Here is a 24,161-nt window from a genome sequence, read left to right on the forward strand (position 1 = left end):
ATACACAGAGTACCAGTACTGAGTCAATGATAACATGGCTCTATACACAGAGTACCAGTACTGAGTCAATGATAACATGGCTCTATACACAGAGTACCAGTACTGAGTCGATGATAACTTGGCTCTATACACAGAGTACCAGTACTGAGTCAATGATAACATGGCTCTATACACAGAGTACCTGTACTGAGTCAATGATAACATGGCTCTATACACAGAGTACCAGTACTGAGTCAATGATAACATGGATCTATACACAGAGTACCAGTACTGAGTCAATGATAACATGGCTCTATACACAGAGTACCTGTACTGAGTCAATGATAACATGGCTCTATACACAGAGTACCAGTACTGAGTCAATGATAACATGGCTCCTCTATACACAGAGTACCAGTACTGAGTCAATGATAACATGGCTCTACACACAGAGTACCAGTACTGAGTCAATGATAACATGGCTCTATACACAGAGTACCAGTACTGAGTCAATGATAACATGGCTCTATACACAGAGTACCAGTACTGAGTCAATGATAACATGGCTCTATACACAGAGTACCAGTACTGAGTCAATGATAACATGGCTCTATACACAGAGTACCAGTACTGAGTCAATGATAACATGGCTCTACACACAGAGTACCAGTACTGAGTCAATGATAACATGGCTCTATACACAGAGTACCAGTACTGAGTCAATGATAACATGGATCTATACACAGAGTACCAGTACTGAGTCAATGATAACATGGCTCTATACACAGAGTACCAGTACTGAGTCAATGATAACATGGCTCTATACACAGAGTACCAGTACTGAGTCAATGATAACATGGCTCTATACACAGAGTACCAGTACTGAGTCAATGATAACATGGCTCTACACACAGAGTACCAGTACTGAGTCAATGATAACATGGCTCTATACACAGAGTACCAGTACTGAGTCAATGATAACATGGATCTATACACAGAGTACCAGTACTGAGTCAATGATAACATGGCTCTATACACAGAGTACCAGTACTGAGTCAATGATAACATGGCTCTATACACAGAGTACCAGTACTGAGTCAATGATAACATGGCTCTATACACAGAGTACCAGTACTGAGTCAATGATAACATGGCTCTATACACAGAGTACCAGTACTGAGTCAATGATAACATGGCTCTACACACAGAGTACCAGTACTGAGTCAATGATAACATGGCTCTATACACAGAGTACCAGTACTGAGTCAATGATAACATGGCTCTATACACAGAGTACCAGTACTGAGTCAATGTGCAGGGGGAACAGTCTGACATTTAGGGCCTTCCTCTGACACCGCCTGGTATAGAGGTCCTGGATGGCCGGGAGGTTGGACCAAGTGATCTACTGGGCCGTACGTACTACCCTCTGTAGCAGCCTTGCGGTCGGATGCAAAGCAGTTGCCATACCAAGTAGAGGTAGACCGATTAATCGGCATGGCTAATTAATTAGGGCGGTTTCAAGTTTTCCTAACATGTCGGTAATCTGCCGATTACATTGCAAAGGAGACTGTGTGGCAGGCTGTTACACGAGTGCAGCAAGGAGCCAAGGTAAGTTGTTAGTCAGCATTAAACTTATCTTATAAAAAACAATCAATCTTCACATAATCACTAGTTAACCTAGTAATATCATCAACCATGTGTAGTTAAACTAGCTTGTCCTGCGTTGCATTTAAGCAATGCGGTGCCTGTTCATTTATCAATGAATCACAGCCTACTTCAACTTGATGATTAAACAAAAGCCCATTCGCAAAAAAGCACAATTGTTGCAATAATGAATGTATTTAACCATAAACATCAACGCATTTCATAAAATCCATACACAAGTATATTTATTTTTAAACCTGCATATGTAGTTAAAAGAAATTCATGTTAGCAGGCAATATTAACTAGGGAAATTGTGTCACTTCTCTTGCGTTCAGTGCAAACAGAGTCAGGGTATATGCAGCAGTTTGGGCCACCTGGCTCGTTGCGAACTGTTGAAAGGCCATTTATTCCTAACAAAGACCGCAATTAATTTGCCAGAATTTTACATAATTATGACATAATATTGAAGGTTGTGTGTACAATGTAACAGTAATACTTAGACTTACACGGAACCCAAACCGTCTGCGAGCGTGCGCCATCGTGCGCCATCGTGCGCCATCGTGCGCCAGCGTGCATAAATGTATTTTTTCCCCCCACACCAAACACGACACAGGTTAAAATATCAAAACAAACTGAAACAACTATATTAATTTGGGGACAGGTCGAAAAGCATTAAACATTTATGGCAATTTAGCTAGCTAGCTTGCACTTGCTAGCTAATTTGTCCTATTTAGATAGCTTGCTGTTGCTAACTAATTTGTCCTGGGATATAAAACTTTCGACGAATCGTTTCTAGTCAACTCTCCTCTTTCCAGGCTTTTTCTTCTTAAAACTTATATGGTGATTGGCATCTAAACTTTCATAGTATTACCACGACGACCGGCAACACAGTTATTCTTTCAATCACCCACGTGGGTATAACCAATGAGGAGATGGCACGTGGGTATCTGCTTCTATAAACCAATGAGGAGATGGGAGAGGCAGGACTTGCAGCGTGATCTGCGTCACAAATAGAACTGACTTCTATTTTAGCCCTTGGCAACGCAGACGCTCGTTGACACGCGCGAGCAGCGTGGGAGCAATAATTTAATAATATAGATTCCTACATTTATTTTGCAATGCTTGCGCACGCTGTGTAGTCAGGATACTAGGGTTCGTTCTATAAAATACCGGAACGGTTCCGTATTTCACTGACAGAATAAACGTTTTGTTTTCGAAATGATCGTTTCCGATTTGACAATACTAATGACCAAAGTCTCGTATTTGTGTTTATTATATTATAATTAACTATATGATTTGATATTTGATAGAGCAGTCTGACTGAGCGGTGGTAGGCAGCAGCAGGCTTGTAAGCATTCATTCAAACTTTACTGCGTTTACCAGCAGCTCTTAGCAATGCTTGAATCACAGCGCTGTTAATGACTTCAATCCTATCAACTCCAGAGATCAGGCTGGCAATACTAAAGTGCCTATAAGAACATCCAATAGTCAAAGGTTAATGAAATACAAATGGTATAGAGGGAAATTGTCCTATAATTCCTATAATAACTACAACCTAAAACTTCTTACCTGGGAATATTGAAGACTCATGTTAAAAGGAACCACCAGCTTTCATATGTTCTCATGTTCTGAGCAAGGAACCGAACCGTTAGCTTTGATATGTTCTCATGTTCTGAGCAAGGAACTGAACCGTTATCTTTGATATGTTCTCATGTTCTGAGCAAGGAACTGAACCGTTATCTTTGGTTTATTTCCATTTACGACTTGTCAATTTATGAAATTGTCTTTTGTTTGGAGAGCCCGTCAATGCACCCGATTTAGAAGCAGACGTAGGCTGCACGCAAACGTGCCCATTTGGTGATGTCATAGTATTTCTGACGGTCTTATAACCCACCACCCCTAATGAACTGTAGGGAGCTTCTCAAAAGTACATGTTCTCTTCACCTCTAGTCTGTTTTTACACCCATTGAGGAACTATCATCGTTTCTCAATGGATTTTAAAATATTTCCAGCTCTGTCCCTTTCGATAACCACCGAGCCTCTGGATGAAAGGGAAAAATGCACTGATCCAGTGAGAAACGTCATGAAATACCGAATTACTTCTTATCCCCTTGATCAAATACAGATGTCTGGAGCTCACTGGCATGGGTAACTGAGGGCCCAGAATAGTTGATACAATGTTGGAAGCACTGAGTCTGGACTGTATCATGTTATCTCCTCTCTCATACTGACTCTAGTCTGTCCTGAGGAACCACTGGGAGTCTGGACTGTACCATGTTATCTCCCCTCTCATACTGACTCTAGTCTGTCCTGCTGAACCATCTCCTCTCTCATACTGACTAATCTGTCCTGAGGAACCACTGGGAGTCTGTCCTGAGGAACCACTGGGAGTCTGTCCTGAGGAACCACTGGGAGTCTGTCCTGAGGAACCACTGGGAGTCTGTCCTGAGGAACCACTGGGAGTCTGTCCTGAGGAACCACTGGGAGTCTGTCCTGAGGAACCACTGGGAGTCTGTCCTGAGGAACCACTGGGAGTCTGTCCTGAGGAACCACTGGGAGTCTGTCCTGAGGAACCACTGGGAGTCTGTCCTGAGGAACCACTGGGAGTCTGTCCTGAGGAACCACTGGGAGTCTAGTCTGTGACATCGTCACCGGTGAAGGAGACCTGACTGTGGCTCTGTGAATGACATTGTCACCGGTGAAAGAAACCGCTCACATTTTATAAAGGGCACATAGCTACTGCACTACCTTTATCTGACAGAACATGTCTGTCTGCTTACCTGATTGCCTGCCCGCCCGCCTGATTACCTGCCTGCCTGCCTCCCCGCCTGCTTACCTGCCTGCCTCCCCGCCTGCTTACCTGCCTGCCTGCCTCCCCGCCTGCTTACCTGCCTGCCTGCTTCCCCGCCTGCCTGCCTCCCCGCCTGCCTGCCTCCCCGCCTGCCTACCTGCCTCCCCGCCTGCTTACCTGCCTCCCCGCCTGCTTACCTGCCCCCCCGTCTGTTTACCTGCCTGCCTGCCTCCCCGCCTGCCTCCCCGCCTGCTTACCTGCCTCCCCGCCTGCTTACCTGCCTGCCTGCCTCCCCGCCTGCTTACCTGCCTGCCTGCCTCCCCGCCTGCTTACCTGCCTGCCTGCCTCCCCGCCTGCTTCCCTGCCTCCCCGCCTGCTTACCTGCCCCCCTGCCTGCTTACCTGCCCCCCCGCCTGCTTACCTGCCTCCCCGCCTGCTTACCTGCCTCCCCGCCTGCCCTCCCCGCCTGCCGCCCCACCTCCCCACCTGCCCGCCCCGCCCGCCTCCCCTCCCCACCTGCCCGCCCCGCCCGCTCACCTGCCTCCCCGCCTGCCTCCCCGCCCGCTCACCTGCCTCCCCGCCCGCTCACCTGCCTCCCCGCCTGCTCACCTGCCTCCCCGCCTGCCTCCCCGCCTGCTTACCTGCCTCCCCGCCTGCCTCCCCGCCTGCTTACCTGCCTCCCCGCCTGCTTACCTGCCTCCCCGCCTGCTTACCTGCCCCCCCGCCTGTTTACCTGCCTGCCTGCCTCCCCGCCTGCTTACCTGCCTGCCTGCCTCCCCGCCTGCTTACCTGCCTGCCTGCCTCCCCGCCTCCCCGCCTGCTTACCTGCCCCCCCGCCCGCTTACCTGCCCCCCCGCCCGCTTACCTGCCCCCCCGCCCGCCTCCCCGCCCCGCCCACCTGCCTCCCCGCCCGCTCACCTGCCTCCCCGCCCGCTCACCTACCTCCCCGCCCGCTCACCTACCTGCCCGCCCGCTCACCTACCTGCCCGCCCGCTCACCTACCTGCCCGCCCGCTCACCTACCTGCCCGCCCGCTCACCTACCTGCCCGCCCGCTCACCTACCTGCCCGCCCGCTCACCTACCTGCCCGCCTGCTTACCTGCTTACCTGCTTACCTGCCCGCCTGCTTACCTGCCCGCCTGCTTACCTGCCCGCCTGCTTACCTGCCCGCCTGCTTACCTGCCCGCCTGCTTACCTGCCCGCCTGCTTACCTGCCCGCCTGCTTACCTGCCCGCCTGCTTACCTGCCCGCCTGCTTACCTGCCCGCCTGCTTACCTGTCTGTAACAGTTATTTAACATACACCATGGTCAGTACCTATAGCCAGAGCGGAGCAGAGCACAGGTGGAGAGGAGAGAAGCAGCCTTCCTGCCCAGAGAACCATGACTCAGCAAAAGCAGCAGTTCTCATGACCATCACAGAGAGAGAGGGGCAGAGAGGAGCAGAGAGGAGAGAGGAGAGAGGTGGAGAGGTGGAGAGAGGAGAGGAGCAGAGAGGAGCAGAGAGGAGCAGAGAGGAGCAGAGAGGAGCACAAAGGAGAGGAGCGGAGAGGTGAGGAGCGGAGAGGTGGAGAGAGGAGAGGTGGAGAGAGGAGAGGTGGAGAGAGGAGAGGAGAGGAGCAGAGAGGAGAGGTGGAGAGAGGAGAGGAGGAGAGAGGAGAGGAGCAGAGAGGAGAGGGGCAGAGAGGAGAGGGGCAGAGAGGAGAGGGGCAGAGAGGAGAGGGGCAGAGAGGAGAGGGGCAGAGAGGAGAGGGGCAGAGAGGAGAGGGGCAGAGAGGAGAGGGGCAGAGAGGAGAGGGGCAGAGAGGAGAGGGGCAGAGAGGAGAGGGGCAGAGAGGAGAGGGGCAGAGAGGAGAGGGGCAGAGAGGAGAGGGGCAGAGAGGAGAGGGGCAGAGAGGAGAGGGGCAGAGAGGAGAGGGGCAGAGAGGAGAGGGGCAGAGAGGAGAGGGGCAGAGAGGAGAGGTGGAGAGAGGAGAGGTGGAGAGGAGCAGAGAGGAGAGGAGAGGAGCAGAGAGGAGAAGAGCAGAGAGGAGAAGAGCAGAGAGGAGAAGAGCAGAGAGGAGAAGAGCAGAGAGGAGCAGAGAGGAGAGGAGCAGAGAGGAGAGGAGCAGAGAGGAGAGGAGCACAAAGGAGAGGAGCACAAAGGAGAGGAGCACAAAGGAGAGGGGCAGAGAGGAGAGGAGCAGAGAGGAGAAGAGCAGAGAGGAGCAGAGAGGAGAGGTGGAGAGGAGCAGAGACCAGGTGGAGAGGGGCAGAGAGGAGCAGAGACCAGGTGGAGAGGGGCAGAGAGGAGCAGAGACCAGGTGGAGAGATGTGGGAAAGGCAGGGGTGATCACGGTGTCATATTAGAGACAGAGATTAAGTTCACAACAAGAACATATAATCTGACGTGGGACTGTGTGTTTCAGCAGGAGAAAACAAGGTCCCTCCATAGAGGATGAGAACAACCGAGCATCATTTTGAATTAGGGATGTCACGATACCTCTATCGTGGCAAGGAAAACAAAACATGAAGCAGACTGAATTTCCTGAGGGGAAACGGTCCTAATGCTGTCAACCAGAATCACATGTTTATTGTCCTACAACAGACAATATTTTACATCCAGTAGATTTCAGTCTGCTTTGTGTTTTCCTTGTTGCCATGGAAATACCAGGTATCGTACTCTCACCATAGGGGTATGGTGACGATCCCTGTTCTGAACACAGCGCTATGACAAAATACTATATTGTCACCTCATAACCTGACAACCGCTGCAGTTACCAGGGAACAAGAGCCACGGCAACATGCACGCTTCGTGGTGACGTCAGCGGAGGCTGAACACCACCAGGGCCACAGCAGATAAGACCAGGGTGACACGTAACACACATACAGGCCTAACCTGTTCAATGGTTAGCCCATTTTATTTATTTTTTAAAGGTACGTATAGCCAATCAGGTATGAGGGACTACCTTAACCCCTTTGTGACCTACACAGGGTAAAGTACGAGATGAAAGTCATTCCAAACAATAAATGTACACACACACACACACACACTACAATGAATTCATCCCTATCAGTCCTTGAGCTTGGAGCTGATAAGAGAGAGAGGCCTATTGGGGGGGTTGTTCAGTTCAGTACAGTGGAGGATGACTGGAGGTTCAGTACAGGATGAAGAGGATGAAAAGGAAGGTTCTACAGCTGCACCATCGAGAGCTGGGTGCACCATCGAGAGCTGGGTGCAGCGGGGAGGTTTCATCCTGGTACGGAAACTGCTCGGCGTCTGACCGCAAGGCGCTAGAGGGTAGAGGTCGACCGATTAATTAGGGGCGATTTCAAGTTTTCATAACAATTGGAAATCGGTATTTTTGGGCGCCGATTTCCGATTATTAAAAAAAAAAAATGTATACCTTTTATTTAACTAGGCAAGTCAGTTAAGAACATATTCTTATTTTCAATGACGGCCTAGGAACGGTGGGTTAACTGCCTTTTTCAGGGGTAGAACGACAGATTTTCACCTTGTCAGCTCGGGGGATCCAATCTGGCAACCTTACAGTTAACTCGTCCAATGCTCTAACCACCTGCCTCTCATTGCACTCCACGAGGAGCCTGCCTGTTACGCGAATGCAGTAGAAGCCAAGGTAAGCTGCTAGCTAGCATTAAACGTATCTTATAAAAAAACAATCAATCATAATCACATAACTACTAAACCAGTTAAGCAGGCAATATCAACCAGGTGAAATTGTGTCACTTCTCTTGCGTTCATTGCACGCAGAGTCAGGGTATATGCAACAGTTTGAGCAGCCTGGCTCATTGCGAACTAATTTGCCAGAATTGTACGTAATTATGACATAACATTGAAGGTTGTGCAATGTAACAGGAATATTTAGACTGATGGATGCCACCTGTTAGATAAAATACTGAACGGTTCCATATTTCACTGAAATAATAAACATTTTGTTTTCGAAATGATAGTTTCAGGATTTGACCATATTAATGACCAAAGGCTCGTATTTCTGTGTGTTATTATGTTATAATTAAGTCTGATTTGATAGAGCAGTCTGACTGAGCAGCAGCAGGCCCGTAATCATTCATTCAAACAGCTCTTCGCAAGCACAGCGCTGTTTATGATTTCAAGCCTATCAGCCTTATGGTGTAACCAATGTGAAATGGCTAGCTAGTTAGCTGGATGTGCGCTAATACTGTTTCAAACGTCACTCGCATTTAGATTTGGAGTAGTTGCGCTGCAAGGGCCGCGGCTTTTGTGGAGCGATGGGTAACGCTGCTTCGAGGGTGGCTGTTGTCGATGTGTTCCTGGTTCGAGCCCAGGTAGGGGCGAGGAGAGGGATGGAAGCTATACTGTTACACTGGCAATACTATAGTGCCTATAAGAACATCCAATAGTCAAAGGTATATGAAATACAAATGGTATAGAGAGAAATAGTCCTATAATTCCTATAACTACAACCTAAAACCTCTTACCTGGGAATATTGAAGTCTCATGTTAAAAGGAACCACCAACTTTCATATGTTCTCATGTTCTGAGCAAGGAACTGAAACGTTAGCTTTTTACATGGCACACATTGCACTTTTACTTCTCCAACACTATTTTTAAACCAAATTGAACATGTTTCATTATTTATTTGAGGCTAAATTGATTTTATTTATGTTTTATATTAAGTTAATATAGAATAGGCTCCACAGAATAGGCTCCGCCCAGTCCCAGCAGCACAGTGAGTCTTACGCTCCGCCCAGTCTTAGGCTCCGCCCACCCCAGCAGCACAGAGAGTCTTCCTTCCTTCCCTAATCTCTAGCTGCGAGTCTGTCAGAGAGGGAAAAATGAAGAGATCAACCAACCCCCCCCCCCCCCCCCCCCCCCCGACCGGGCCTCATGACCTGCTCTAGGAACTAGTCATCATCCAATCAGGAGACAGAGGATCAGGTGTTCCAAAGAGGTCGAGCTGATCTCTGAATTCTAGTCGATACGAATACAGGACAGTCCTCTCCAAAATGATGCAATTGTTCTGTATTGAACCAGCTGCAGACAGAAGTCCTTGTCGATTGACTGTGCTCTGAGAAGTGCCCAATAGTGTGGATCACGTGTTCCATTTCTCACCATTCTAGAAGGATCCGTGTAGAGACCACGGTAAGACATGCACATACAGGGACAGATGAACCTCAAATTAGTTATGTGATTTCAGAAGACCTATTTTTGGGCTAGTTGTGCTGGAAAACGGGGTCATATGAGAATCTGATTTTTCTTTTTCATTCCCCAATGGTTAGGGCCGGGACGTTACTATCGTTGGCAAGGAAATAAAACAAAGTGGATTTAACTTCTTCAGGAAGACAGTCCTAACGTTGGAAACAAACGTCATGTTGTCACATGTATTTTCTAAGCTACATCACACCATATTTGACAAACAGCAGGATTTTAAAAAAGGTCTGTCTGCTAGGTGTTATTTTTTGACATGGAAAAAAAATATTGTGACACTGGTATCGTCACAGCCCTACCCCTCGTCAAATGTTCTCTGTTCTACGACTCCCCTCTCGTCAAATGTTCTCTGTTCTACGACTCCCCTCTCGTCCAATGTTCTACGACTCCCCTCTCGTCAAATGTTCTCTGTTCTACGACTCCCCTCTCGTCCAATGTTCTCTGTTCTACGACTCCCCTCTCGTCCAATGTTCTACGACTCCCCTCTCGTCCAATATTCTCTGTTCTACGACTCCCCCCTCATCCAATATTCACACAGTCAATAGAGAAACAGACGAGAGAGAGAGGCTGTAGGATTTAGTCCCAATTTATACTCAACAGTTAAATGGATTGCTAGCCTCGTGTGTTGAACTGGAAAAGGTGTTTTTTGTATAATTCCCTAATAAATGCCCATTTCCCAATTAACAGAACAGCCCTAATGATGGTTATGACTTAATAATTAAGTGATCAGTTTGCATGTTTATCAGACTGTAAGCTAATAATGTTACCAGCCCCGCGGAGAACCAAACGTTGTCTTCAACCACAGTCAAACCACCTGCTCTGGAGAAGGGACACGTAAGGGAATGAGACAGATCGGATACAGAATTATACTGTAAAAAGCTTGTCTTATTATCTTCCCTTTGGCTCATTATATCAGAGCACAGACCCATTTAATACTGATGGGAACTCCGTAGATCAGGACACTGATCTCCCTTTCCACATGACCAACCTGAAAGGAAACAAGCAGGCCAGATCTTGTTCGTCGGGAACGAGCATATTGGAGTGAACAAATATTCTATAATTATTTATTTTTTTAAAAGGACACATTTCTGAACAAGGAAACATAGTACGGCCAAGCTCATCTGTGTCGTTCTGTCAGTCTAGAACTGACACTGTAAATGCACACAGTAGTCCAGACAGTAGCTCATATCCCACTTAAGGTCTTATTAAGTGGATAACTTGTTTACATGCACCTTTGATATCCCACTCACCAGTATCCGGCACAGCCAGAAGAGGACTGGCCACCCCACATAGCCTGGTTCCTCTCTAGGTTTCTTCCTAGGTTTTGGCCTTTCTAGGGAGTTTTTCCTAGCCACCGTGCTTCTACACCTGCATTGCTTGCTGTTTGGGGTTTTAGGCTGGGTTTCTGTACAGTACTTTGAGATATCAGCTGATGTACGAAGGGCTATATAAATACATTTGATTTGATTTGATTTTGATATCCCCTGTATCCACGAAAAGGCAGAATATTCCTCATTTAAGTTCATATGAATAGTACAGGTGTTCCCCCAACCCGGACGGCCTACCCGCGGCTAAACCCGGACGGCCTACCCGCGGCTAAACCCGGACGGCCTACCCGCGGCTAAACCCGGACGGCCTACCCGCGGCTAAACCCGGACGGCCTACCCGCGGCTAAACCCGGACGGCCTACCCGCGGCTAAACCCAGACGACGCCGGGCCGATTGTACGCCGCCCTATTGGACTCACGGCCGTATGTGACACAGCCCGGATTCGAAAACCAGGGACTGTAGTGACGCCTCTAGCACTGAGATGCAGTGCCTTTAGACCGCTGAGCCACTCGGGAGCCCAATGGCTCAGGACCCAATGGCACAGGACCCGCCCAAAAGTAGTGCACTAAATAGGGAATCATGTGCCGTTTGGAACAGCCATAGACTGAGTCCCGCTCCTCTGTCATACTGCTGCCTGTCAGAACCAAGGCTTTGGTACAAAGAATTAACACACATTCATTCTCCTGAGGCTGAACAGATATCAGCTCAACACCTGCTCAAAGAGCAGAGTTTGTCATTGCTCTGAACAAGAAAAGCCAAAAAGAGAGAGCCGGGAGAGAAGAGGGCCTCACTGCTAACTAGAGCATCACAGTGACCAAACCGTTTGATAATTTCCTTCCCCTCAACGGCAAACCCACAAAACAATCAATAACCTAAGTTTAGTTTTCTAACGGGCAATCAAATCGCATCACAGTAACAAGCTTCAATAGATCTGTTTGGGGTGACCGTCGAATCACTTCATAGCAGGTGTAGCTGAGCGGTTAAGGCTGTTTGGCCCTGAGAAAAACCTGTCTACCCTTGAACAAGGCACTAAATCGCTCCTGTAAAGATAAGAGCATGTGCCAAATGACTAAAATGTAAACAATAAGGAACGGCTAACATTCCACTCCTGTCTTTGGCAAAAAAGACTGGTTAACAGACTAGGGAAAAGGCGGTGTACCTATCAGACTAGGGAAAAGGCGGTGTACCTATCAGACTAGGGAAAAGGCAGTGTACCTATCCGACTAGGGAAAAGGCGGTGTACCTATCAGACTAGGGAAAAGGCGGTGTACCTATCAGACTAGGGAAAAGGCGGTGTACCTATCAGACTAGGGAAAAGGCGGTGTACCTATCAGACTAGGGAAAAGGCGGTGTACCTATCAGTCTAGGGAAAAGGCGGTGTACCTATCAGTCTAGGGAAAAGGCGGTGTACCTATCAGACTAGGGAAAAGGCGGTGTACCTATCAGACTAGGGAAAAGGCGGTGTACCTATCAGACTAGGGAAAAGGCGGTGTACCTATCAGTCTAGGGAAAAGGCGGTGTACCTATCAGTCTAGGGAAAAGGCGGTGTACCTATCAGTCTAGGGAAAAGGCGGTGTACCTATCAGTCTAGGGAAAAGGCGGTGTACCTATCAGACTAGGGAAAAGGCGGTGTACCTATCAGACTAGGGAAAAGGCGGTGTACCTATCTGACTAGGGAAAAGGCGGTGTACCTATCAGACTAGGGAAAAGGCGGTGTACCTATCAGACTAGGGAAAAGGCGGTGTACCTATCAGACTAGGGAAAAGGCGGTGTACCTATCAGACTAGGGAAAAGGCGGTGTACCTATCAGACTAGGGAAAAGGCGGTGTACCTATCAGACTAGGGAAAAGGCGGTGTACCTATCAGACTAGGGAAAAGGCGGTGTACCTATCAGACTAGGGAAAAGGCGGTGTACCTATCCGACTAGGGAAAAGGCGGTGTACCTATCAGTCTAGGGAAAAGGCGGTGTACCTATCAGTCTAGGGAAAAGGCGGTGTACCTATCAGTCTAGGGAAAAGGCGGTGTACCTATCAGTCTAGGGAAAAGGCGGTGTACCTATCAGACTAGGGAAAAGGCGGTGTACCTATCAGACTAGGGAAAAGGCGGTGTACCTATCAGTCTAGGGAAAAGGCGGTGTACCTATCAGACTAGGGAAAAGGCGGTGTACCTATCAGACTAGGGAAAAGGCGGTGTACCTATCAGACTAGGGAAAAGGCGGTGTACCTATCAGACTAGGGAAAAGGCGGTGTACCTATCAGTCTAGGGAAAAGGCGGTGTACCTATCAGTCTAGGGAAAAGGCGGTGTACCTATCAGACTAGGGAAAAGGCGGTGTACCTATCAGACTAGGGAAAAGGCGGTGTACCTATCTGACTAGGGAAAAGGCGGTGTACCTATCAGACTAGAAAAAAGGCAGTGTACCTATCAGACTAGGGAAAAGGCAGTGTACCTATCAGACTAGAAAAAAGGCAGTGTACCTATCTGACTAGGGAAAAGGCGGTGTACCTATCAGACTAGAAAAAAGGCAGTGTACCTATCAGACTAGGGAAAAGGCGGTGTACCTATCAGACTAGGGAAAAGGCGGTGTACCTATCAGACTAGGGAAAAGGCGGTGTACCTATCAGACTAGGGAAAAGGCGGTGTACCTATCAGACTAGGGAAAAGGCGGTGTACCTATCAGACTAGGGAAAAGGCGGTGTACCTATCAGACTAGGGAAAAGGCGGTGTACCTATCAGACTAGGGAAAAGGCGGTGTACCTATCAGACTAGGGAAAAGGCGGTGTACCTATCAGTCTAGGGAAAAGGCGGTGTACCTATCAGTCTAGGGAAAAGGCGGTGTACCTATCAGTCTAGGGAAAAGGCGGTGTACCTATCAGACTAGGGAAAAGGCGGTGTACCTATCAGACTAGGGAAAAGGCGGTGTACCTATCTGACTAGGGAAAAGGCGGTGTACCTATCAGACTAGAAAAAAGGCAGTGTACCTATCAGACTAGGGAAAAGGCAGTGTACCTATCAGACTAGAAAAAAGGCAGTGTACCTATCTGACTAGGGAAAAGGCGGTGTACCTATCAGACTAGAAAAAAGGCAGTGTACCTATCAGACTAGGGAAAAGGCGGTGTACCTATCAGTCTAGGGAAAAGGCGGTGTACCTATCAGTCTAGGGAAAAGGCGGTGTACCTATCTGACTAGGGAAAAGGCGGTGTACCTATCTGACTAGGGAAAAGGCGGTGTACCTATCAGACTAGAAAAAAGGCAGTGTACCTATCAGACTAGGGAAAAGGTGGTTGCTACTAGCAAGACTCCTGGTGTAAGTCATGCAGATACACCACCATCACAAACCTAAATCTCTGTGGGAAATGTTTCAGGGGGAGGTGTGTGAGTCAGGAGATGGATAGAGGTGTTGTGGCCGTGTCAGTCGGATCACATTCTCCGCTATTGTATTTGACGGGAATACCACTGAGAATCTCAACGAGGACAGATTTTTTTTTTATCATTAAATTTAACAGGAGCTGTTGGAATTGCAACACAGAATCTATGCGACGATGACTAATTGAGAAATTACACATGCCAGGCAACTTGTTGAGTTTCACACTCTGCCCGCCCTGCCAACCCTACCTGGCTTCCAGGCAGGTGGGTGTCATGATCATCAATCATGGTGTTGGAAAATCGGAATCAGAGTAGTCAGTTCCTACACAGGAGTGGAAATGTAAGGTGACATCTGCGTAAACGTGCAGTATTTCACGTCAGAACAAGGTCTTTACTCACACATTCAGTTTCATCCGAAGAATGGTCATTCTTACATATTTGACAATCAAAGTTAAAAAAAGATGTTAAGGAGGGTTAACAGAACTAGGTTAAAGCAGAACCACAACCATGAAGAACAGACAGCCATGGTTGTAAAACAGACTTCAAGCATGTTAGCTAGTTGTCTAGCTAGTTAGTTCATTGAGAGAGTTAACAGTAACCAACCAACCAACTAACTGACTAAATAGTTAACGTTAAGTCGCCACTGGCTTTGGAGACTTAACGTTACGCAGTAAGGAAGTGGGGTTTTCAGTCCATACGTTACGCATTTCACATTTAAAAACTACCTCGTTAGCTAGTTATCTCTACTAGTTATCATTTAAATCAAATGGTATATTAGTCTAACGATGTGAATCCACCTAATAGTTATAACGTTAGCTATATTCAGTAGCCAACTAGCTAGCGCTGTCAACCCAGTAGCAAAGTTAGCTAGCTGGTTAGCTAGCAGCTAGCCGTCAAAAATAACCCAAAACAAAACACTTAAGCTGTTTAAAATGTGTCTTATTCACTGGTAAACATTTTTTTTAAATGTATTTATAGTTCGTTGACTGATGCTCATATAGTGTATTAGTTTCAGCTACAGTACAGTTCATTCGGGTCTTAATGTTGTCAGCTAGCTAGCTAGTTAGCATTGGCTGGATAGCCAACGTCGAGAGCTGTGGAAACACCACAGCTAAAACATATTTTATTTATTAAATGACAAACATTAATTAGAATTTGTTTTAAAATAGATAACGTGTCACCTTACCTGTGACCAGCGACCCGATCCAGAAGTCAGTCAAATTTGATCACCTTTGTATCTTTCTTTCTCTCAGCTGGTCGATATAAATGTAAATTCCAGGTGAAGTGTTTATTGGAAATGAAGCCTATCCTGCTAAAGACTTTCACCATACGGGTCGGCTATGTCATAAACTATTCAAAGTTCTGTTTATAGGTTGAAAATGGTAGCCATCTTGGTCAGGGAGAAATTCATAACCTAAAAGTTTATTAAGGTTGAAAAAAAAAAATTGTTTTCACTCTCTGTGCTATCTACTCGGATTCCACAGTGCTCTCGTTTACCAGAGAGCAGAATAACTCGTAGAGCTCCACGGTGGAGGCGTCATAATACCCATCAAACATAGCGGTCAAACAAGGAAATGGTTCCAATCGTTTTTCTCCATTGGGATTTTTTTTTTTAGAAACACTTAAAATAAGATCTGTGTTTAGTGTAGGCTGGGTGACGTTTTGACATAACATGTAAATCTGTCTTGGACAAGGTGACTTTTATCAATATAGTCGGCTCTATTTACTCTTGGATTCAAAAGTGCTAATTAATTAACATTACAGGCAAATATACTGATAAAAGTCACCTTGTCCTAGAGTGATTTACACGGTTATCACAACATCTCAAAGCCCATATTTTAAGTGTTTCTAAAATCCCCAATGGGGGAAAAATGAATGGTGGATAACAATTGGGACCATTTCCCTGTTCGACCGCTAGGTTCCATGGGTATTATGACTCATACTGTGAGAACTCTATTAGTTTCACCTGCCTCTCCCTGAATCCCTGATTCAACCACCCCTGGTAACTGACCGCCCCTGTCCTTATCTATGCTTCTTGTTCTTCTTTGAGGTTTATTGGCAGACGACACTCATAAGGTGTATTTTGCCACCACCTACTGTACGGGGTAGTGAAAAATACCCCCAAAACAAAAAATGTTTTGGATGAAAAAATTCATACTAATTACCAAAAACAAAAACAAAAAACACTAACCAAATTCACGCTACTATCCTAAATTTAAAACAAAAACGAACAAAAAACTGTACTCCTTCAGTCAGATTTAAATGTCTATTCAGATCCCAACACTCAGGAACCTGGGAGGGGGGAACCTCTTCATTCAGTACTCGCTGTAACATTTTGGCTGTAAAGTCCTGGAGATCCAGAAATCGTTTTGCCGCCTTTACAGTGATGTCAAGCATCTTAGATGTTTCATTAGTTTGACGAGTGAAATGTATTACTTGCTATAAAACGCAAAATAGTCCACCTTCTCCACTGCTAGCGTGTTGGGATCCATGGCATTCAGTGCAAACTGTGGGACCTCCACTACCATCTCATCTCCACTGCTAGCGTGTTGGGATCCACGGCATTCAGTGCAGACTGTGGGACCTCCACTACCATCTCATCTCCACTGCTAGCGTGTTGGGATCCACGGCATTCAGTGCAGACTGTGGGACCTCCACTACCATCTCATCTCCACTGCTAGCGTGTTGGGATCCACGGCATTCAGTGCAGACTGTGGGACCTCCACTACCATCTCATCTCCACTGCTAGCGTGTTGGGATCCACGGCATTCAGTGCAGACTGTGGGACCTCCACTACCATCTCATCTCCACTGCTAGCGTGTTGGGATCCACGGCATTCAGTGCAGACTGTGGGACCTCCACTACCATCTCATCTCCACTGCTAGCGTGTTGGGATCCACGGCATTCAGTGCAGACTGTGGGACCTCCACTACCATCTCATCTCCACTGCTAGCGTGTTGGGATCCACGGCATACAGTGCAGACTGTGGGACCTCCACTACCATCTCATCTCCACTGCTAGCGTGTTGGGATCCACGGCATTCAGTGCAGACTGTGGGACCTCCACTACCATCTCATCTCCACTGCTAGCGTGTTGGGATCCACGGCATTCAGTGCAGACTGTGGGACCTCCACTACCATCTCATCTCCACTGCTAGCGTGTTGGGATCCACGGCATTCAGTGCAGACTGTGGGACCTCCACTACCATCTCATCTCCACTGCTAGCGTGTTGGGATCCACGGCATACAGTGCAGACTGTGGGACCTCCACTACCATCTCATCTCCACTGCTAGCGTGTTGGGATCCACGGCATTCAGTGCAGACTGTGGGACCTCCACTACCATCTCATCTCCACTCTCTCTTTCAGCTCTTTTTGTCCTTATCCATTGGGTAATGCTCTGCAAGTTTCCAGTGAAATTCAAGGTGATTGATTGATTTCAAATCAAAACAAAATGATATACAGAAGAAAAGGGGAGGGACTTAACAACCGGTTACTTTTGTGGTGTGCACTTTGAAAAATGTCTATCAAATCTGTATCCAATAGGATTTTCAATAGATGAAAGCTTCATAGACCTACTCACGAGTCCTCTGCCACCTTGTCAGGGAATTTGAGTTTTAACTGAATGGAATAGGACATGTGTAATAACCATAGGCAGACGGGTGGTCTCCCACAGTAACAATGTTCCGACGTAGGTCTGGGATATACCGAGACGAGCACAGAGGGGTCCTTTACCTATGCATTCATTCACTTGTCAATACAGGGAAGCATAAAGCCAAATATCCCTCAATAACTCCGGATCTATCAATAGGCCAGCCTATTCCAGTTATAGTGCACTACTCTGGTCAAAAAGGAGTGCACTATGTAAGGGAAGTAGGGTGCCATTTTGGGACAAACTATCTCTTCATGATGGACAAGGAACACCTGGATCAACAGGTTGGGGATCCTGAACAATGTCAACAAAAGGCAAGCAGGACGTAGCCAGAGTTTCCACTTCCTGTCTAGTCAGCCATTCATCCATCTCCTAACGGGTTGCTCTTACTGTCCCATTCAGACACAGTCCTATTCAATATATTGTAGTTTTGGGATTTCTGAACTGTATTTCAACAGCGTTTGATTCTGAACAGCACTGCGTGTGCATGGTCAACAACAACAGCATGTCAGTCCTTGGTCTTGGGCTAAAATGATACTAAGTCCAGAAGAAGAGGGAGAGTACAACTGTGGACCCTTTGTTGTGGTTCCTTCCCTGATGTATCCATTCTGTCCTGTGGCTCCCCCTAGCCCCCATTCATTCTGATGAGAACTGACTCCTTTCAAGGGGAAATCTGCGATTGCTACATCAGTTTTTGGACTTTTAAGTTAACGATATATACTGTACCCATTGATTATTGAAGAATATAACTTAGTCTCATTAGCTGAGCCTCAGAACCCCAAATATAAGTTTGATTTACTCCTTTGTTTGTAAACAATGTAAATGTAAACAAACACTGCATAGCCTCAAAACATGGTTACAACTATAACTGAGATATCATGGATGGTCAGTCCTTGTATCCACAGCTCTGTTAATTAAGTTAAGAATGGTTTTATTCCTACAGCCGGATCCCTCAGCTGTTTACCATAATAGTGGTGGGATGGCCCTTATTGTTAGTTTTCGAACAGCAGATTGGCCCTTTAAAGACCGGTAGTTTATCAGTATCAGCTGAATTCCACACATAGTTGTAGGTCCTGGGGATGAAACAGGGTTTTGGACAGCAGGCAGGCAGCTGTATGTTGGACTGCAGTGCAGATAGTCTGTCTACCTGTCAATCTGTCAATATGTCAACCTGTCAACCTGTCAACCTGTCAACCTGTCTACCTGTCAACCTGTCAACCTGTCTACCTGTACCTGTCAACCTGTCTACCTGTACCTGTCAATCTGTCTACCTGTCAATCTGTCTACCTGCCAACCTGTCTACCTGCCAACCTGTCTACCTGTCAATCTGTCTACCTGTCTACCTGTCTACCTGTCAACCTGTCTACCTGTCAACCTGTCAACCTGTCAACCTGTCAATCTGTCTACCTGTCTACCTGTCAACCTGTCTACCTGTCAATCTGTCTACATGTCAATCTGTCAACCTGTCAATCTGTCTACCCGTCTACCCGTCTACCTGTCAACCTGTCTACCTGTCAACCTGTCAATCTGTCTACCTGTCAACCTGTCAACCTGTCTACCTGTCAATCTGCCAACCTGTCTAACTGTCTACCTGTACCTTTCTAACTGTCTACCTGTACTTGTCTACCTGTCAACCTGTCAATCTGTCTAACTGTCTACCTGTACCTGTCTACCTGTCAACCTGTCAATCTGTCAATCTGTCAATCTGTCTACCTGTCTAACTGTCAACCTGTCTACCTGTCAATCTGCCAACCTGTCTACCTGTCAATCTGCCAACCTGTCTAACTGTCTACCTGTACCTTTCTACCTGTCTAACTGTCTACCTGTACTTGTCTACCTGTCAACCTGTCAATCTGTCTAACTGTCTACCTGTACCTGTCTACCTGTCAACCTGTCTACCTGTCTACCTGTCAACCTGTCAATCTGTCAATCTGTCAATCTGTCTAACTGTCTAACTGTCAACCTGTCAATCGGTCTACCTGTCTAACTGTCTACCTGTCAACCTGTCTACCTGTCAACCTGTCTACCTGTACCTGTCAACCTGTCTACCTGTACCTGTCAACCTGTCTACCTGTCTACCTGTCAATCTGTCTACCTCCCAACCTGTCTACCTGCCAACCTGTCTACCTGTCAATCTGTCTACCTGTCTACCTGTCAACCTGTCTACCTGTCAACCTGTCTATCTGTCAATCTGTCTACCTGCCAACCTGTCTACCTGCCAACCTGTCTACCTGTCAATCTGTCTACCTGCCAACCTGTCTACCTGCCAACCTGTCTACCTGTCAATCTGTCTAACTGTCTACCTGTCTACCTGTCTACCTGTCAATCTGTCTACCTGTACCTGTCAATCTGTCTACCTGCCAACCTGCCAACCTGTCTATCTGTCTAACTGTCTACCTGTCTAACTGTCTAACTGTCAACCTGTCTACCTGTACCTGTCAACCTGTCTACCTGTACCTGTCAACCTGTCTACCTGTCTACCTGTCAATCTGTCTACCTGCCAACCTGTCTACCTGCCAACCTGTCTACCTGTCAATCTGTCTACCTGTCTACCTGTCAATCTGTCTACCTGCCAACCTGTCTACCTGCCAACCTGTCTACCTGTCTACCTGTCTAACTGTCTACCTGTACCTGTCAATCTGTCTACCTGTCAACCTGTCAACCTGTCTACCTGTCAATCTGTCTACCTGCCAACCTGCCAACCTGTCTACCTGCCAACCTGTCTACCTGTCAATCTGTCTACCTGTCTACCTGTCTACCTGTCTAACTGTCTTCATACTTGCAGGAAACACACACACACTTACTGGTGTGCAGGTACACAAATAACAACAACAACGCCATCCTGTCTGGCTCAGGAAAGAAGATTTCTGATTACCACCGGTACTTTTCCAAACTGTCAGTGAAACAAAGCAGTGAATGATGTCAACTCTTAACCGTCTTCCATCTTGGGCGTGTTTCTACCTCTCAACCTATTGACCAGGTTCTCCACAGGGGCCTGACCTCTCGTTGTTGCTCAGCTTGTTCAACCAATGGCTGCTAAGGCTGCTACACATGGCTGCTAAGGCTGCTACACACTCTACACAAACAGAGGCACTCTGCTGAAGGACGGGCTCATGATAACGGCCGGAACGGAGCGAATGGAATGGCATCAAACACCTGGAAACCATGGAAACCACGTATTAGATCCCATTCCACTGATTCCGCTCCAGTCATTACCACGAGCCCGTCTTCTCCCAATTCAGGTGCCACCAGACTCCTGTGGTGTGTAACAGCAATAGGGCTTCTGTTGAGGCCAGAGAATGGTCATTTCCTCCTTCATGACACAGGCTTGAGGAAGTAGAGGGTAGCCCTTCTAGACTTTTAGAAATATACATTTACTGTCTCATTCTGACTTTATTGAACTGATAGAGAAAGAGAGAGAGGATGACAGTAAAAGAGAGAGAGAAAGGATGACAGTAAAAGAGAGAGGATGACAGTAAAAGAGAGAGAGGGGATGACAGTAAACGAGAGAGAGAGAGGATGACAGTAAAAGAAAGAGGATGACAGTAAAAGAGAGAGAGGGATGACAGTAAACGAGAGAGAGGATGACAGTAAGAGAGAGAGAGAGAGAGAGAGAGAGAGAGGATGACAGTAAGAGAGAGAGAGAAAGAGAGTGTAGACGCTGCAAATGTAGACGCTGCAGCATTACAAATGTAGACGCTGCAGCATTACACTGGTCTTTCTATTCCTGAAAGATCACAGAGACACATTAAAAACCAACCCACCTCAGAAACAGGCCATACGTGAAGGGCGATATGGTGCCTAGTTGATCTATTTATGTGATTAGCCTGCCCTCTAGTGGTGTCAGGTTGTGCTACAGTCGACAGGTTCTCACGGTCTAAAAGACTTCACAGTCAATGCTCCCCTCTCGACAATGTGCCCTTGTCATGACAAGAAGTGGCATGAAGGCACAAACAGACTGGTACCCGGGCTATGATAATGCACGAAGAACAGACAACACACCATAGTGGCATCATGATTTATTTCTCAAACAACATATAGAGGCTACTTTAACTTTACACAAAATACAAGCACATGTTAGCTTAGAATATTTACATTAAAAAAACAAAACATAACATTCCATGGGGCTTGACCATGGGGCTTGACCATGTGGCTTGACCATGGGGCTTGACCATGGGGCTTGACCATGTGGCTTGACCATGGGGCTTGACCATGGGGCTTGACCATGGGGCTTGACCATGCAAAACAATAAATAATGTTCCTGAAAATGCTTTGCATGGCACTTTAAAAAAACAGCTATTCAGTCAAATAAACTCTGTTGAAATCAGTTGGCGTTGGACTTCCGTGGTCTACGATCTGCATATCTGTCCCAGACCGACGCAACAAAACACATTCAGAACTGACTTGGGGTCAAAGTGTTAGCAGTAGGTGTATTCAGGTGCATTTTTATACAATATCCACACCTTTTTCTTCTAAGAGGGAAAAATAAAAAAGATCATCATTCCTACTTTAGCAATTTGTTGTCAAGGATTCGCTGACAGAAAAAGATTAAGAAGAGATTTGAGTGAAAAGCTTGGATATTCTACAGCAGGAGAAATCACGCCATCTTAGAGGTTGGAGGTACTGTCCAGCACGGGAGGCTGCTGAGAGGAGAGCTCGTAAGAAGAGCCATGACAGAGCAGATGGAATGGCATCAAAACATCTGGAAACCATGGAAACCACGTGTTTGACGTTTTTGATTCCATTCCGTACATTCCGCTCCAGTTATTACCGCAAGCTCGTTCTCCTGTGCTGTACAGGTACGACCTCTGACCTCTGATAGTGTACAGGTTTGACCTGGGCCCCGTATTCAGGTCCCCCCCCACGTCTATGTCATCTTATTCATTCTGATCTAGGATCTGTCCATATCATCTCATTCATTATGATCTAAGAGGCTAAACTGATCCTAGATCAGCGCTCCTGCTCTTTCATACTCTGAGACTCTTAATGAATATGGGCCCAGACCTCTGATACTGTACAGGTGAGACCTCTAACAGGGTTGGTTGGATAATCTCAGACTCCTTGGTGGGGCTCTTGTCAGTCTGACACTCAGGACAGAAGCATCTGGTAAACGTCAACATAGTTGTTTGTCACATTCTTCTCCTCGTCTTTCTCCCAGGGGGTGGGGGGGATGGGACAGTGAGCAGACACACGTGATCCTCTGGGTCAAGCCCAGTACCGGCTTCTCCTTCTCTCCTCCGCTCCTCAGCCACCAGTGTTCCTCCTCCTCCTCCTCCTCTCTCCAGCCACCAGTGTTCCTCCTCCTCCCTCCTCCTCCTCCTCTCCTCAGCCACCAGTGTTCCTCCTCCTCCCTCCTCCTCCTCCTCCTCTCCCCAGCCACCAGTGTTCCTCCTCCTCCTCCTCCTCCTCTCTCCAGCCACCAGTGTTCCTCCTCCTCCCTCCTCCTCCTCCTCTCCTCAGCCACCAGTGTTCCTCCTCCTCCCTCCTCCTCCTCCTCCTCTCCCCAGCCACCAGTGTTCCTCCTCCTCCTCCTCCTCCTCTCTCCAGCCACCAGTGTTCCTCCTCCTCCTCCTCTCCCCAGCCACCAGTGTTCCTCCTCCTCCTCCTCCTCCTCTCTCCAGCCACCAGTGTTCCTCCTCCTCCCTCCTCCTCTCCCCAGCCACCAGTGTTCCTCCTCCTCCCTCCTCCTCCTCCTCTCCCCAGCCACCAGTGTTCCTCCTCCTCCTCCTCCTCCTCCTCTCTCCAGCCACCAGTGTTCCTCCTCCTCCCTCCTCCTCCTCCTCTCCCCAGCCACCAGTGTTCCTCCTCCTCCCTCCTCCTCTCCCCAGCCACCAGTGTTCCTCCTCCTCCCTTCTCCTCCTCCTCTCCCCAGCCACCAGTGTTCCTCCTCCTCCCTCCTCCTCCTCCTCCTCTCTCCAGCCACCAGTGTTCCTCCTCCTCCCTCCTCCTCCTCCTCTCCCCAGCCACCAGTGTTCCTCCTCCTCCCTCCTCCTCTCCCCAGCCACCAGTGTTCCTCCTCCTCCCTCCTCCTCCTCCTCTCCCCAGCCACCAGTGTTCCTCCTCCTCTTCCTCTCCCCAGCCACCAGTGTTCCTCCTCCTCCCTCCTCCTCCTCCTCTCCCCAGCCACCAGTGTATCTCTTCCTCCTCCTCCTCCTCCTCCTCCTCCTCCTCCTCCTCCTCCTCTCCCCAGCCACCAGTGTATCTCTTCCTCCTCCTCCTCA

General features: G+C 47.7%; 1 protein-coding gene across 4 annotated transcripts in view; it reads right to left on the reverse strand.

Annotated features, from left to right (window-relative positions):
• LOC139375473 (protein numb homolog) overlaps nt 1-15,776 on the reverse strand; it is a 107,006-nt gene extending 91,230 nt beyond the window's left edge. For all 4 annotated transcript variants that reach the window (XM_071117290.1, XM_071117292.1, XM_071117291.1 and 1 more), the window contains exon 1: nt 15,477-15,776. The gene's annotated coding sequence lies outside the window, so the exon portion shown is untranslated. The remainder of the gene's footprint in view (nt 1-15,476) is intronic.
• Nucleotides 15,777-24,161: the final 8,385 nt, after the last annotated feature.

The sequence above is a fragment of the Oncorhynchus clarkii genome, chromosome 19 (genome assembly GCF_045791955.1).
Source record: "Oncorhynchus clarkii lewisi isolate Uvic-CL-2024 chromosome 19, UVic_Ocla_1.0, whole genome shotgun sequence".
Classification (NCBI taxonomy): Eukaryota; Metazoa; Chordata; class Actinopteri; order Salmoniformes; family Salmonidae; genus Oncorhynchus; species Oncorhynchus clarkii.